Raw genomic sequence first — 18379 nt, forward strand, 5'->3', positions numbered from 1 at the left:
CAGGCTCTGACTGGAGACCTCCGTGCCCAGACTTTGGCCCCTGTGGGAGGGAGCCTGCTAATCTTGGGCTGGCTTAACTTGGCTCTTTGAGCTTCCTTGCATTTAATCTCTGGGCACTTTTTTGAGTGTTAGAGCAGGGAGAGGATTAAAAGAGAAAGAAAAAAAAAAAAAAGATGTAAAATGTGACATCAAAAACATGCGGGGGAGGAGTAAAAATGTTGAGCAAATGTGATCAAACTTAAGTTGGCAACTATTTTATCAACCTAAAATAGACTGTTACAGATATAAGTAGATATAAGTTGTTACAGTTAAAGCTAACCTTAACTACAAAACAAAACCTATAGTAAATACACAAAAGGTAAAGAAAAGGAATATAAGCATACCACTAAAGAATGTCATCAAACCACAAAGGATGAGAGCAAGAGAAGAAAGGAACAGAGATGAAACTACAAAAACATCCAGCAAACGATTAACAAATTGGCAATAAGTACCTACGTATCAATAATTATACTTTAAATATAAATGGACAAAATACTACAACCAAAAGGCAGAGAGTGACTAAATGGACTAAAAAACAAAAACTACATGCTGCCCACTACAGACTCCCTTATATTTATAATTTATTATTTATATTTCGGCAGTTTTTTTATTATAGACAGTAAATTTATTATTTATATTTATATTTATATTTATATTTATATTTATATCCCTTTTCAGTGAAGGGAAGTCCCTTCACTTTCAGAAAGTGAAAGTGAAGGGATAGAAAAAGATATTCCAGGGGCACCTGGGTGGCGTAGTTGGTTAAGCATCCAACCCTTGATTTCAGTTTAGGTCAGGATATCAGGCTCGTGGAATCGAGCCGCACATCGGGCTCTGAGCTGGGCATGGAGCCTACTTAAGAGTCTCTCTTTCCCTCTCCCTCTGTTCCCCCCACTGCCCCAAGCACACATTCTCTAAATAAAAAAAAAATTTTTTTAAGATATCCATATAAATGGAAGCCAAAAGAAAGCTGGGGTAGCTCTACTTATATCAGAAAAAAATAGACTTCAAAACAGAAATTTTAAGAAGAGACAAAGGGCATTTTAGAATGATAAAGGGGTCAATCCAACAAGATGATATATAACATTTGTGAATAGTTATGAACCCAACATAGGAGCACCTGAATATATGAAGCAAACATTAACAGATAGGACTGGAGAAACAGCCATACAATAATAGCAGGGGTCTGAATACCCACTTGCATCAATGGGTAGACCATCCAGAAAAATCAATAAGGAATCGTCAGTCATAAATGACACATTAGGCCAGATGGACTTAATGGATATTTACAGTACAATTCATCCAAAATCAACAGAATACACTTTCTTCTCAAGTGCATATGGAACATCCTCCAGGATAGATCACATGGCAGGCCACAAAACAAGTCTGAATGAATTTAAGGGATTTAAAAACATCTTTTCTAACCTCAGTGATATGAAACTAGAAATCAAGTTTTTAAAAAAAAAGTTTAAAGAGAAAAAGGAGAACTCATTGATGCCAACGAATCACAGAGACACTTTAAGACTAAATTCAATCTTCTGTTAAAGTCTTACTATTAATTTAAAAGTCCTAGAGCAGCTTTATAAAGGAAAGTGACATTCCTCTGTTTTAGTCAGAGTTCTTAAAATAATCTTTAACCTCAAATGGTTCCCAAAAAATGGATGCTCACAGTTTAAACACCAGTGATAGTTCAATCAGGTGCAAAATTCAGTTAGCGGTCTCTACATTTATAGGGAAAATCTGACAAAGTATATAAGTATCACCTGCCATATCTGTGGTTTAAAATGAAACTTCCCCCACTCCACTTAAATCCTCCTTTTTCTCCGAGGTCCCTGGTATGCCTCTTTTCCTTTATTCCTGCTTTCTGTTAAGACAATATATTTGGTCCCTGGCTCAGTTGAGTGGAGAGTTCAGGGTCATCAGAATAATACCCTTGGAATGCTGTCTCTGAACCAGCTTCCCAATTTAGGTTATGCTCCTCTTCTTAAGAATTTTGATATACATCCAAGTCATTATAAGGCTAGATGTAAATACCAACTGAAGATTTGCTGAGCCCAACGGTTTATCAAGCTAAGGTAGTGAAGGGCACAAACAGTGAATAAGATAGATCCATGATCTTATGGAATCTGAGACTCGCCCAGTCCTGAGACCATCCCTCCTCAACTGTCCTGGAAAGAGAGTGGTGTAGAAAGTTCCAATATGGTACAAATGGGACTTATTACAACATAACAAATGCTTATATTTTAATAGATCGGGCTTCTGGATTAAGATTGCAATTGTATTTGAAGGTGGAATACTGATGTAGGATTAGAAAGGAGAGAGGGAACAGAGTGGAGAGTGCAAATCAAGGAACTGAATCACCTCTCCCATCTCACCAAGTTTTTCACCCTCGTTACTCGTTACATAAATCCTATGTGGAATGCAATATTTCACTTATGACAACTTTATCGCTTAAGCTTTTCAATAAACCTCTCAAAGCATGAGCCACATGAAACATTTTTTTGTTTTATAGGTTCTTGGTTTTAAAAATAAAAACTTTCATCACTCCAAACTAAATGCAATATGATTGAAGATCACACTACCAAATGATAACTTGATTCTTACCTACAAGCACCTGTCCCAGTTAAGGTTTCGAATTTAAAAAAAAAAAAAATCCTATTGCAGAAACTAAGACTTAATGTCCTAATTTCATCTTAAGCAAGCTCACTAAGAATTTCCGTGAAGATATTTTTACCCTAAAATAACCAAAACGCTTCTCACTAGTTAATATTGCTGAAACACCAAAAACTTGAAACGAGACTTTAGGAAATTTAATTTTAAAATAGATTTAAAAGGTTTAGTCTCTACTGTATTTCCAATGACAAAAAGAAAGCCGATTTGGGATTGTTAAAATTATTATAATCTTTCAACCGTTTTTATTGCATAAATATGTATAAGAAGACAAAAAAGAGTCACTTATTTCAAGAGGTGATCAAAAGAAACTAAAAGTTGCATTAATATCTGAAAAGTCACATGTAAACCAATCTATATAAACCCCATTTCCATTATAATTTCAGAGAAATGACCTCATATGAGAGGGCAGCACAATCTATGTTACACAATACTAAGTTATATTAACAGACAAGATTAACAGACAAGGTGACTTAACCTCATTTATAAGAGGAAAGGGAGAGAGGCAGGGGAAAGGAGAAAGAAATGAGAAAAAGAGGAAAATCTGTAAGAATTAAAAAAAAAAAGATGGAGCACTTTTATATCATTTTTGCAAGTCTGCAGGCAGTAAATGATAGTTCTCTTCCCTTCACAAAAGAAAGATGCTGGCTGGCCCTGATATACAAGAGAAATCACATATGAGGATCAAGTATACTAATATTTGTCAACATGCAGACTAGTACATGCAACCTAGCAAGATACTGGATTAAAAAAAAATTAGCCAAGTATAAGATTAGTCCACAAGAAACCACAGGTAAGAGAAGAGGTAATATGCTACATAGTCATGATTTTATTGGCCATTCTCCATCACCATGGAAATCAAATATTGAATGCTCTAAATATGCCACACACACACCCACAAGTCATAAGAGCTCCCTGATATTGCCATATTAACATATTTTTGTCCAACTAGTGCAGAGAGTATGACTTGATGTTCACTGAATTGTAAAGACCATTTCAAAAGGGAAGATGTCCTATCCCTGAAGGTTCAATACAAGGTATTTTTTAAATTGTACTTGAGACTTGTCTCTTTTACAAGAGATTTTGATAAGTGATCTACCTCACTGAATGTTCCCTAATTTCATGCAATTCAACAAATATCTATTGAGTAATCAGTTACAAAAATGAAAAATATTTCTTTGCACTCCAAATAAATATGTGAACGTTTCTAATACAACACACACTGTGACACATCTTAGAATTGACATATCAAAAAACAAAATAGGGTATGTGGGTTAAAAGTCAACCTGACTGAGGATTTTTAAGGAGGACTGGGGAACAGTTAGGATTTGAGGAGAGCCGTCAGGGAAAAAAGAGAGAGAGAATATAGGATTCCAGAAGCAGAAATGTCATGACAGAAGATGAACATGAGCTAAAGAAAAGATGTAGAAACACATCAGTCTGGTTGCCTAAAGGAAAGCTGTCTCAGAGGACCATACTTGGAAGCTTAAAAAAAAAAAAAAAAAAAAAAAAAGGATAAAGCCTTCAAATTTCAGGTGGGCTTTCATTTTTCCACAACGAGGGAGTATATTACCCAGGGTTCAGAGACTACACAGAAACAGAACCGAGCAGATACATTCATATATAGATATGTATGTAAGAGATTTATTGTGGGAATTAGCTCACATGATTATGGAGAAGTCCCATGATATGCCATCTGCAAACTAGAGACCATGAAATCCCATGGTACAATTCAGTAGGAGTCCCATGGGGGATGGAGACCCAGAGGAGCAAATGGCGTAACTCTTGTCTGAGGCCAAAGATCAGGGCGGGGAGAGGGGGGCTGCTGTATGTTTAAGTCCTGGACTCCAAAGGCCCAAGAACCTGAAGCTCAAATGTCTGAGGATAGCAAAAGATGGAAGCCCCAGCACAAGGAGCATGAGCAAATTCGCCCTTTCTCTGCCTTTTTGTTCTATTTGGATCCTGGGAGGATTGGTGATGCCCACCCACGGTGGTGAGGGTGGATCTTCTTTACTTAGTCTACTGATTTAGATGCTAATCTCTTCTGGAAACACCCTCACAGACATACCCAGAAATAATGCTTTCCTGACTCTCTGGGCATCCTTTAGCCCAGTCAAGTTGACACACAAAATTAACCAACACAGGAAGCCCTCCATGACTTTCCGAGAAAGGAGGTGATGTGAATAGACCTGTGATTTCTAAAAGTTACCTTTTGAAACAGATAGGAAGAAAGACTGAAAGAGCAGGACCAGTTTGTAAAAAACCTTTGGAGTAGTCAAGAGATAACTTCCTGAACTAAGGCTGTGGGAGGCAGGAACAACGCACCAAAGTAGAGCTGAAAGGATTTCACAACTGAGCAAACAGGGGACCAACACTTTTCACAAATACTACCACAGCTTCCTAACCAACTTCTGCATGTTCCCCCTCCCGTGCATTCCCCCCATCACAGCCAGAGTGATTTACAAAGTAGATCAGATTGCATCTCAAGGCTCTCCACCCTCTTGCCCCCACCACGTGCCAGTCAAACTGGACTTTTCATTCCCTAGAAGTTCCACGTGAGTTTGTGTATATATTGGATCAATACCTATTCCCCATTAGACTATTCCCTGAGAGGTAGGATTATGACTATTTGTTCCCCAGTGCCTTGCCCAGTAGCTGGCACCTGGCAGGTGCTTCACAAACACTTGCTGAATAATAAATAAACCACAAAAGAGCACTTGAAGTGCTGGACTGGGCAAATGATAATGCTATTACCTAATAAAGGGAACAGAAGAACATCAAGTCTGTGGATAACATGGAATTCCATCTGGGGAATGTTGAATTGCAGAAATCGTAGATTCGGTCAGTCTGAGCTGGAGATGTGGAATCACCAAACAGTGAATGATCACTTAGCCAGAAGAAGAAACGTAACATTATTGGAAAAGGAGAAGCAAAATAAAGTAAGCTAAAAGCAGGTCAGAAGAACTTGTATTTAACTGGCAGGAAGAAGAAAACAGGCAAAAAAAAAAAAAAAACCGCTGGTATTCCTAATGTGTGAAGGGCTTAGAAAATAGAAACTATCAACAAACCTAAAGAAAATAGGGCTAGAAAAATAGTTAACTGAGAAAGAAACACACGTGCCTCTTAACCATATAAAAATATATTCAGTCCAACGCGTACCTCAAGGTGAACTCGTTATGATATTATCTTTAAAAATTCATTGTTAAAAAATAAATAAATAAATAAAAATTCATTGTTAAGGGATTCTAAAATGTCAACAGATAAATTTTAAAAATTAAAAACAGATATTCAATTTCACTCATAACAAGATAGAAATTAACATGACAAGGATATTCCATTCAGCAAGGAAAACCCACAAATTTGACAACATATTCTGTTGCCGAGATTATGTACAGCCACGTAGGCACTCTCACACATTACTGATGGGAACATAGAGAGATGCGAGGAGAAATCTGGCAATGTCTAATAAGACTGCATACTCATTTATCCCTTGACCCTGCAATTCCACATCTAGGAATCTGCCCCAAATATACAATGGCGAATATCTAAAAAGCATATATATGCACAAGGCTATTCATAGCAGTACTATGAACAAAAAATTAGAAACAATTCAAATGCCCACCAATTAGGAACTGGTTAAATGAACTACAGTTTATTCACTCAATGTAGCTATAAAAAGGAATGAGTAACTTACTGCTAAGAAGGGATCACCAGGATATATTAAGTGAAAAGAGCAAGGCACACAGTATTCTATATGAGAAAGGCAGAATATGAATATATATTTTGCTTATATTAAAAAAAAGTGTAATAATAAACAAGTTTTTAGAATGCAATTACTTAGAAGGGAAAGCAAAGAGATTAGACTCCCTTGAATAAATCTTGTTTTGCAGGTTTGGCTTTGGAATTTCCACATGAAGCTGTTATACAGTTATAAAACAAAATTACATTTCAGTATTATCAAGTATCAAAAATCATATATAAAAACTTAGATGTATAACCAGTTGGTGGTGTAACTGTACAGAGAACAATTATGAAGAATGACTTAAACAGTATGGTAGGCAAGCTCTGAGAGGGACCTCATGACCCCCACACTTCCTGGTATTCACACCCATAGGTAATTACCTCCTCTTTATTAAGGACTGTATTTAGAGACTTGCTTCTAAGAATAGAAATCAGCAGAACACCCATATCCACAGCAGTTATTCAGTGGCCAAAAGGAGGAAACAAATGTCCATCAATAAATGAATGGGTAAATAAAACGCGGTATATACATACAATGGAATGTTATTCAGCCTAAAAGGTGGAATGAAATTCTGATGCATGCTGTAACACGGATGAATCCTGAAGACATTCTGCTAAGTGAAATAAGTCACGAAAGGACAAATACCATATGATTCCACTTATGAAGGACCCAGAAGAGGCAAATTCAGAGACAAAAAGTACAATAGTGGTTGCCAGAGACTGGGGGAAGCGGGGAATGGGGAGTCAGCAATGTTTAATGGGTACAGAGTTTTGATTTGGAAAGACAGAGAGTTCTTGAGGTGAGTGGTGGTGGTGATTATACAAAAATGTGCAAGTACTTAATGCAAATGAACTTATACTCAAAAATGGTTAACTTGGCATATTTCATGTTATATATTTTATATATATTTTTGTTTTGTTTTGTTTTTACACCACAATAATTGTTTTTAAAATAATGCAATGGAAAAAAAAAAAAAAGAATGCAATGGGGATGCCTGGGTGGCTCAGTGGTTGGGCATCTCCCTTTGGCTCAGGGCAGGATCCTAGGATCTCAGATTGAGTCCCACATCAGGCTCCTTGCAGGGAGCCTGCTTCTCCCTCTGCCTGTGTCTCTGCCTCTCTCTGTGTGTCTCTCATGAATCAAGAAGGAAAGAAAAAGGAAAGAAGAAGGAAAGGAAAAGGAAAAGGAAAAGGAAAAGGAAAAGGAAAAGGAAAGAAAAAAGAAAGAGCAGTGCATGCGACAGGTTGTCACTCTAAGAAGAGGTTATGAAAAGGCCATGGCTCCCGTTTTGGTTACCCTTTCTCCCTTGCTCCAAGCTAACAACCAGCTGCCATGTTGTTAAGTGCCCTGTGGAGAAGCCCAAGGAACTGGTTTCTGGCCAACAGCTAGAAAGGATTTGAGACCTACCAATAATCACCTAAGTGGGCATGAAAGCACCCCCAGGCTTCTTTGTGCCCCCTCCGAGTGTTGGCATGAATACAGCCCCAGCTGACACTGAGATTGCAGTTTTATGAGCTAGAGGCATCCAGTTAGGTAGGTTGCATCCTAAGAAAAATGACCCATAGCAAATATGAGATAAGGATTGCTATGTTAAGCCACTAAGTTTTGGGGTGATTTGTTACATAGCAATAGATAACTAGCACACACAGTATTTTGACTATACATTTCTAAGGGAATGTGTCCTATATCAAAAAAGAATTGCAAACTCTATCGCTGGATACATATCCAGGAAAAAAATATACTTATGCCCACCAAAAGACATGCACAAGAATGTTCACAGCAACTTTATTCATAATTATTCCAAACTGGAAGCAACTCAAACATCCATCAACTGGAGAATAAACTGGGGCATTTCATACAATGGAATACTACACAGCTATGAAAAAACCAAACTACTGTTTCATACAACATGGGTAAATCTCACAGACATAACGTTAGCAAAAGAAGGCAGAGACAAACCTTTAACACTGGTATTGCTATTCTAAGACTGCTATGTGTAGAACACACAGAGGTACTCAAAATGAGTAATTATGAAACATTCTAATTATATTACTGGTGTCTAAGAACCAGGATTCTTAGCTGAGAAAAAGATAGATGTAAAATAAAAAACACTGAGAAAAATCTTAGATAGCTGAAACAGAATTTGAAGTATCAGTATGAACTCATGAGGTTCTCTATCTTAAAAAGTTTCCCCTAATTCTGACTACTGAAAAGACTTAGAAACAATGATCAATTCATCAGAAATGAGAACCCTCAGAGCCCAGACTATAGTCTTGTAATCCTATTCCCCAGTAAAGGAATCAGGGTCCCTTGGGTCCAGGTGTACCAGGTGTAGGGAGGCAATGTACATGATGTGTCTGGAACTCCTTGTCATACCAGATAATCAAGATCACTACCAAAAACTACTAGAGTCATGTCAAAATAACGCAGTAAGCAACTTTAAAAGGCTTCCACTGGCCAAAGATTAAATAATTTGAGCATCGATAAAAATAGTGACAATGAATTTTTTTAAATCCATTATATTTAAATCTAAGAGTATCTAATGAGTCTAGAGGAGAAGGGGCAATCCTGAGAGAAGAGGGCTAATATAACCAACTCATTGTTTTGAAATTGGTAAGCCAGGGGAAACTATCAAGCTTTTTCTGATCTTTCTTAATCAAACTGTACTAGTAGGTAAGAAATAGTACATGAGGAACAGTTTCTCTTTATAGATTTCACATGATAAATGAACAATAAGGTTATAGTATTAACACATCAGTATCTTGCAACCTCTAATTATTTAATAGGTCTCCAGCAGGGAGTCCATCACCTGTTTTTGTAAATAAAGTTTTATTAGAACACAGCTATGCCCATTCATTTACATTTTGTCTATGGCTGCTTTCCCATTACAAGGGCAGAGTTTAGTAGCTGCATCAGAGGAGACCAGATGGCCCACAGCCATCTAAATTATGCACTCTCAGTCCCCTTATAGAGAAAGTGTGCCATCCCCTGATCTAAAACACTGAGCACAAATGGCAACTAATCAACATTAGAGGGAAAACTAAAAACTGTGTGCACCAGACAGACACTTGTCAAAACACACAGACTTGCCAAAAGAAATTGAACCTGAATCTGAGCAAGTTTCTAGATCCAACTACCAATTAACAAGAAATACAAAGGACAGAGGAGTAGGTTTAATCACTTCACAGGAATGTAATCAGGATTGTCCACATCTACATCCCAATGTGCTCAATAAATAAATTTTTTTTTTTTAGCTCAATAAATAAATTTTAAGGACCAAGTGGGCAGGGGATGACAACACACCACACAACTTAGGAGAAAAATTATCTAATTGCAACGGAAGGGAGGGCTTATCTAGATGCTGATTCAATCAAGTCAACTGCTTTGAAAATACACAAAAGAATCAAAATTACCGTCAACTGGATATTTTATTATGTTAGGATTGTTGCTGTTTTTTTAAAGGTAATAATGGTATTGAGGTTGTATGTTTTAAAAGAAGGTCTTCTATTTCAAGAATACATACTGAAATACAAATAAATTTTATGAGGTCTAGGTTTGGCTTTAAAATGATACAGGAGTGGGAGAGAAGTTGGTGGGGGATAGACAAATAATTTGGTCATGACTTGGTAATTATTAAACCTGAGTGATGAGTACAAGAAGGTTCATTACATTAGTCTGTTTACTTTTGTATAAATTTTGAATTTTCCATAATAAAAATAAAAAATAAAGCAAAACATTCTTATTCCAACACAGAAAAAAATCTGATGTAAAAAGAATAGGTCAGGAAGTATGCTAGATCACCCCAGAAAGGCAACTGGACTGTGACTAAGGTGTGAGATCTTTTAAAGGAATGGTAGGAAGCCAACTTTGAAAACCAGTTCAGAGATCAAGTACATGATTGCTGAGTAAATCCAAACTTAGTCATGTGTCTGTTTCCAATTATATCAAGCACCCAGAACTAGAGGGAAAAGGATACATATGGCAAATGAACTTAGGTTTGAGATTTGGTAAGACAGTTCCTCAGAATTTTAAAAAGGCAAGAGAATATAAGATGCAAGAACAATCATGGAGTTTGGGTAAGAGGAAAGCTAATGAGGCTAGGAAATAGCTCACTTGGTTAGAAAAAAAACAAAACAAAACAAAAAAAAAACGCCAAGAAACTGCAAGTCATAATAAAGACTAAGAACAGATTTGAGAAGTGGGATGTGACAGAGGGAGATGATCATGACAAGAAACTTCCCAAAGCCTCAGAAATAGAAGTGTTCCAGGTGATGGTGAAGTCTAAGGAAAGAAGGGATGGGTGTGAGCAGTATGCAGAACTTTAGGGCTCCAGTCCTGGTGAACTAACGCTGGTTAACTAATTAGTTCCAGCTACCTGCCAGAGAATCACACCCTTCTCCCAAGCTTATTTCAATACATATCTGTAGGTGTAAGAGTTTCAGGACTGGAAGCTCTGGTCTAAGATGTAGTGATCTTGGAAAACTAGCCGGCAAAAATAATGGAGGCTAGGCAGGTCAAAGAAGCATAAGGAGAGCCAACATGATACAAGAGAAAGGGAACATCTGGGTCAAATAACAGGAAAGTCTAGATGTCGGGATCCCTGGGTGGCGCAGCGGTTTGGCACCTGCCTTTGGCCCAGGGCGCGATCCTGGAGACCCGGGATCGAATCCCATGTCAGGCTCCCGGTGCATGGAGCCTGCTTCTCCCTCTGCCTATGTCTCTGCCTCTCTCTCTCTGTGTGTGTGACTATCATAAATAAATAAAAAATTAAAAAAAAAAAAAAGGAAAGTCTAGATGTCAATAGAAGAGAAGGATAAAAATGGGGAGAGAAATACATCAACTTCAAAACAAAATTAATTGAAATTAATTGAAGATGTTCTGTTAAGTGGAAGCCTGGTTGTAACCCTGTAATTCAAAGAATAGAGCCTAAAAATCTCTCAATCAAAAGGGCTACAGAAGAAAATTATCCTCAAAAGACCAACAATCTGCCAATTTGTTCATTACAATTATTAAAGTGTTAGATGTATGAAAGCACGACAATACCTTATAAATCATTTAGTTTTAGTTCACTCATTGCACAGATGAGAAGACTGAGGTCTACTAAGGCTAATTAAGTTGCGCTCAAGAACAGTATGCAATTAATGATTAGAACTAGGGCCAAAATGTACCCCATTCTTCACTCCACCTCCCTACCTCGCATCCTCATCTAACACCATGGGTTCCATTTGGCGACTGACTTCTCTACCTTGCTAAATGTCGTTATGTATTTTCAGGCATCAACAGCAGGCATTTGGTAAATATTTGTTGAGTAACACTCAAAATGAGCCTACTTCAATGATTTTCTTTTAAAGGTCTCCCAAATCAGCAACTGGTTCTGCTCAATGTTACTCCTCTGTCCCACCCCAGCCAAAAATGTATTGGGTAAATCTCAGGGATGTTCAAAAAACATGTTGGCTAACTAGCATCTATGCTTCCAAAAACTGTTAGAATATGAAAAGGCACACACAGTACCAGGCTAAAAAAAGAAGAGTTGGCATCACACACCTCTCTTATCATCTCCATAAATATGTAATTACATAACGTACATCAATAGGAAGTAGATGATGTTCTTGACCCAATGGACTCAAAGTACCTAAATAGAGAGGAAAAGACAGTAACAGGATGAACTACCTCAACCTTCCAATAAGGGATTACAGAGTACAGTTAGAGTGTATAATGAACATATGCAGTTGTTTACATATTTTTATATTTTTTCCTTATAAATATCAGATATTATACTGGACCTAGAATCTTCTATGGAAAGACTGTTTTGAAACCTCCAAAAACCTAATGTTACTGCTATTTTTAGATGTGATTTTTAAAAATTGGGGGGAAAAAGTACAGGTATTACTCATATGTAAGAAGAGAAGGCATAATAAAGGGGAAGGCAATCCAAACAAAAATTGCTTTTACAAATTTCTATTATTCTGTTAAAAAATACATATCCTTGGGACACCCGGGTAGCTCAGTCAGCTGAGCAACTGGCTCTTGGATTCAGATCAGGTCATGATCTCAGGGTCTGAGGCGGGAGTCCTACGTTGGGCTCCACATTCAGTGGGGAGTCCGCTTGTCCTTCTCCCTCTCCCCCTCCTCCCCCTTGGGTTCTCTGTGAAAGGAAGGGAGGAAAAGAAGGAAGGAAGGAAGGAAAATAGAAAAAATAAAAAGCACATATCCTTACCACTTAGAACAGGTTGTTGAGGCACAGAGTTTGCAGAAAAGACACCAATTTTGGAAAGGATCCATCTAGAAGCTTTTTCAATCTGGAGCTTGTACTTTAGAGGCACACAAGTGGGCACACTGGTGCAAAGCAGTAGTGATTCACCATGTACAAAGCAGAATATGGAATGTTAAAGGCTGGAAGACAAAAAAGAGAAAAGAAAGAAATATGGTTGGTTATTAGTTAACACTCATGTTTAAAACAGAAGTTGTAACATCTTAGTTTTCACAGAACAAATATCATTATTGAAATTAGTTTTTATAATTGAGAATCTGGATAAGAAGAACTTTCTTTATAAAAATCTCAACTACAAGGGGAAAGAATCGATCTGGAGAGAGAAAACAAAAATATGAGAATTCATCTTTGGCAGGTTCTAAATTAAAGATTTTTTTGGCCACCCATAACATCTTTCTAAGATGTATTATAAATTATTTTCTTACCATCTAAACATAATCAACTGTTTCTTAATGACACAAAGGCGATCATAAGAGTGCTTCCATAGTACTTGAGGACATATACCTTATGAGACTTAGGGAAATGACCCCAGAAACTGCCTTTATTTCCAAAGGTACACCCCCAAAGTACCCTAAGAGCACTTTCTGTTGCTGGTGGTAACAATCCTCTTTCTGGGACATTCTGCCTAGATATACTTATACAGTCACAAAATAGTGTACAGCAAGACTTGTGGGATTATCTGTAAAAGTAAAATACTGAAAACAGCCCGAGTTACATATGACCCAGCAATTCCACTCTCAGGTATATCCCAAGAGAAATGATAAACTATATCCATGCAAAAATATGTGTATAGGGATCCCTGGGGTGGCACAGTGGTTTGGCGCCTGTCTTTGGCCCAGGGCGCGATCCTGGAGACCCGGGATCGAATCCCACGTCAGGCTCCTGGTGCATGGAGCCTGCTTCTCCCTCTGCCTGTGTCTCTGCCTCTCTCTCTCTCTCTGTGTGACTATCATAAATAAATAAATTTTTTTTAAATATGTGTATAAATCTTCATACTAGTGTTATTTGTGATAACCAAAAGGCAGAAACAACACAAATGTCATCAACTGATGAATGAATAAATGTGGTATATCCCATCCAAGGGAATACTTGAGTATTTCTGTCACAAAAAGGAATGAAGTACTGATACATGCTTCAGCATAGATAAATCTTTTTTTTTTTTCAGCATAGATAAATCTTAAAAACATTACGCTAAGTGAAAGAAGCTAATCACAAAAGGCCACAGAGGCCACATATTACATGATTCTATTTATACAAAATGCCTAGAATAGACAAATCTACACACACAGAGAAAATAGATCAGTGGTTGACTAGAGTGGGGGTGGGGGAGATGAGAAGGGACTGCTAATGGGTACACTGTTTCTTCTGGAGATGATGAAAATGTTCTAAAATCAATTTGATGATGGCTGCACAATTTTGTGACTATTGTACACTCCGGTGATTTGCCTGGTATGTGAATTTTATCTTAATGAAGCTGCTATATTAAAAATATATATACCTATATATATATAGTCTGCAATCTTCTTCACCACTAACCAATATTTCCTGTATTATTCCTTATCACCTTGCAACACTATATAATGAGACAGGCATTGGATTCAAGATAAAACAAGACTCTTGTGAATCCTCAACTATAAATGAGTCAGAACTTCTGAGTTTCAATTTCCTCTTGGGGGAAGCAGGGTGTTCCTCTGTATTACACCATCTTATTTTTTCCCTAGCAATTGAATTGCGAGTAAATTTTATATGTCCCAAAATCTGTTTATGCCAATTGTATTTGCAATAATTATTGTAATATAGTTAAAAATTACATCAAAAATATGAGTGCAAAAAATATTGCTTCATCTGAGAATTAAGCTACAGGATTTGAAAAAGACAAGTCCTTTAAAAGAAAAAAATATCCTAGGGATCCCTGGGTGGCGCAGCGGTTTAGCGCCTGCCTTTGGCCCAGGGCGCGATCCTGGCAGACCCAGGATCGAATCCTACATCGGGCTCTCGGTGCATGGAGCCTGCTTCTCCCTATGCCTATGTCTCTGCTTCTCTCTCTCTCTCTCTGTGACTATCCTAAAGAAAAAAAAAAGAAAAAAAAAAGAAAAAATATCCTAAAGAGAAGGCCTGATCTATACAAATGATTGATGATATATAAGCATTTTATACTTTTCAATTATAAAATATTTAAGGTATGTATCTTTCTTCTGATTCCTCATTTTAAACAGATTTTCTGTGTAGCCAAGCCAACTACTGGTTGATTATACAACCAATATCATATAAGAGAAAGTCTACTCTATATAAGTAGTTTGTATAAAACACTGACAAGTGTACCGCTATTCCTACCGTTCTATCTCACGTTCTGAAGAGTGACCGTTGACCTACCAAGTTCCATCTCAGAGAGGCTGAAACTTTTCTCCTCTTTAAGTTCCCAGGCCCACCACAGGCCTGAACACTACAGATAACTTGTCCCTTAAACTGAAGAGGATGCCCAATGTAAACTCTTCAAATTTGATTCAAGGGTGCTGAAATCCCTCTTTCTAGGCTCTTAAATTCCCTAAATCCTCCGTTTTCAAAATTAAACTTATATCTGACCTGCATATTCAGATGACCATTAAACCAAAAACAAATAATTTTTTGTTCACTTATACTCATGCACCATAGACTCCTCTTGATTTCTTCTTACCACACATTTGTGCCTCTCCTTTCTCACCTATCAACTTATCCTCAATCCCCAGTATTTCACGGCCCCAATACTAAACATTAAAATACTCTTCCTTATTAACTTCAAAAGAATTCTAAGTGCCCATTCTATCATGGATCTGACCTTGGATCATAGTACTCCAATGCACCTCAGAGATTGCTGCCAAACACGCAACTATGATCATGAAATCTTGGTAATCTACAGTGATACTCCTAACCCCTACAGAATAAAGTCCAGAAATTCATTAGCCTCAAAGTCAAGGGCCTAATGGCAGAATGGAAACTGCTAGCACATCTCCCTAATATTCTCTAGACTTCAGTCAGGCTGACCTCTGCTCTGTGCAAACATATCCCATTCCTACACCCACATCATTTTTTCCAACCGGAATGTCCATTCTTTGTTTCTATGCACTGAAATTCCTCTAAAATCTTATCCAATCAGAGCATTGGATTTCTCAACTGTCATACCTTCAAGGACTATTTTATAATCATAAAGTGCTACAAATATTATAAGTATTATTAAGTATAAAATAAGAGCCAGCATATATTACTCAACGAATGTTGTTACTCCTATTCACTCAACAGAATTAAGTGCTGAATAAATATTTTTTAAATGGACATAGAAAACCAAAAATTGTATTTTCCAGCCATACTACACTCTGCTCTAAAAGCAATAGATTAAGGTTTGATACCTCTAAAAACAATAGTTTGAGGTTTCATACCTCCAAAAGTTAATGAAAATTTCTGATAACCAATACTTTTCAGTGGATGGGAATCTTATACAGATTCATGATGTAAAAAGAGCGGTTTCATTATTTAGTCAAGAGCAACTTGATTCATAATCATTTCACAATATATGTCAAGTCATTATGCTGTATACTTATGTAGTGTTGTCAATTATATCTCAATAAAATGGGGGAGAGGGGACAACTTAATTCAGTAATATCTACTACCAAGAATAGGAAAGGAAGGCATGCCTTATCAAAAACAGTAGTTTCAACATGTGCTTTTTTTAAATGGTGGTAAAATACACCTAACATATAATTTACCATCTTAACCATTTTTTAAAAGATTTTATTTGAGAGAGAGAGAGAGAGGGAGAACCAGGAGGGAGAGGGGCAGAAGGAGAAGCAGGCCTCCCACTGAGCAGGAGAGCAAGGCAGGGCTCAATCCCAGGACCCCGGGATCATGACCTGAACCAAAGGCAGATGCTTAACCAACTGAGCCACCCAGGCATCCTCCATCTTAACCATTTTTAAGTGTACAGTTCGATGACATTAAGTACATTTATACTGTTGTGCAAATATCACCACTATCCATCCATCTCCAGAACTCTTTCCATCTTGCAAAACTGAAACTCTGTGACCATTAAACACTAACTCTCCATTCCTCCCTCTCCCCAGCCCCTGGTAACAAGCATTCCACTTTCTGTCTATGAGTCTGACTACTCTGGGGACCTCACGCAAGTGGGATCGCACAGGATTTGTCCTTTGTGACTGGCTTATTTCACTAGGCATATATCCTCAAGGTTCATTCAGCACCTCAAAACCACGCAAAGGACTTGAACACCATGAGTTCTAGTTTAAACTTATGATTTACACATACTCTATATCCTGGAGATTTAGAGGACTTAAACTACCAAAAAAAAAAGGGGGTGGGGGGGAAGGAGAGTAACACACGATGGGTAGTTCGGTATATGATACCAGGCATTTGCTAGGTACGTTTCACAATTAACTCCACACAACTCTGAGGAGGTAGCAGAAATGAGAAAAAGGCAGCTGGCTCAGGGACCACGCAGTATCAGGTAGGCCTCCTATATTACTTTCCTATTTCCACTTTGTTTTTATCACAGAATTTATCACTACCTGACATATATCCATATATACATTTATCTCCTTACGTGCAAATTATACGTAGACCAAATAAAGTTGGAAATCACTATATTAGCACAAGGGTCACATTTATATAACAAAGTTGTGTCTATTATACAATATAGTTTACAATCTAAACATCTTACAATCTCTGGCTTTTCTGAGATGCTTTTCCATTGGTACATTTCATAGATACTCAGAAATTGGGAGACTTTGTTACTGCTAAAGATGTATTTAAGAGGTATTTCCCCCCAGTGGGGATGGGAAGTGGAGGTCAGTAGAGGGCAAGGGTAGAGGAATTCTAATGGAAAAGTCCAAGAGGCTTGGTCTTCAATGACCCCAAATCTATTATAACATCCCTATGTTCTACAAATTTTGTTGTTTCTATGAAACTTTACCTGAGGACTTCTCTTCTAAACGTGAGTTTACAATAGAAGGGGAGCTACGAGGTTATGAGATATATAGTCAACTTACACCTTAAGTATATTCACTATAATATTAGCTATATGCACAGTAATTTGATTTCCTTCTGCTTCAGAATGGAAGTAAATATTCTTACCAACCTGTATTGCTAGGTTTTCTCCCTCAAATGAGTTAAAATTTTTATTACATTTCAAGAAATTAAGAATCAAATACCTAACATTTAAGCTGCTTAAACTATATTTTTTCATAACTTAAAATTATAGCAAATATCTCCAATCTTAAATTAGAAGAATTTTAAAACGTTATGAAGTGAAATCTGACTTTTACGGGCCCTCTCTACATAAATCCCTACTTATAACAAAGCCTACAATTCCCATTAACTTATTGTTTTCATAAAATTTCTGAGCACAGTATGAAAAATGTTACTCGTAAAAGAAGTACTGTGTTCACAAAATAATTTTATCTTCACTGATGTAGTAAGAAGTCAGTGGTTTCCTTTTTGTGGTAAACAATGGGTCTTAGGAAACACATTCCCCGCTAAATGTCTTTTACATTTTCTTATACACAATTGGTTCAACTTCCTAATAATAATCACTATTTACCAGAAATGAGAAAGATAAAAATCTATCAAGATACACAATAAGATTAAGCAAGCCAAAAAGAGAGAAATAA

General features: G+C 37.2%; 1 protein-coding gene across 5 annotated transcripts in view; it reads right to left on the minus strand.

The window, feature by feature from the left end:
- FRYL (FRY like transcription coactivator) overlaps positions 1-18379 on the minus strand; it is a 256517-nt gene that overhangs the window by 205760 nt on the left and 32378 nt on the right. For 3 of the 5 annotated variants that reach the window (XM_072774992.1, XM_072774988.1, XM_072774989.1), the window contains exon 2: positions 12669-12844. The exons of 1 other annotated variant lie outside the window; for it this stretch is intronic. The gene's annotated coding sequence lies outside the window, so the exon portion shown is untranslated. Of the gene's footprint in view, positions 1-11995; positions 12084-12668; positions 12845-18379 lie in introns of all 5 variants that reach the window. One more of the 5 variants, XM_072774990.1, reaches the window with a different exon arrangement.

This window comes from Canis lupus, chromosome 14 (assembly GCF_048164855.1).
Source record: "Canis lupus baileyi chromosome 14, mCanLup2.hap1, whole genome shotgun sequence".
Taxonomy (NCBI): domain Eukaryota; kingdom Metazoa; phylum Chordata; class Mammalia; order Carnivora; family Canidae; genus Canis; species Canis lupus.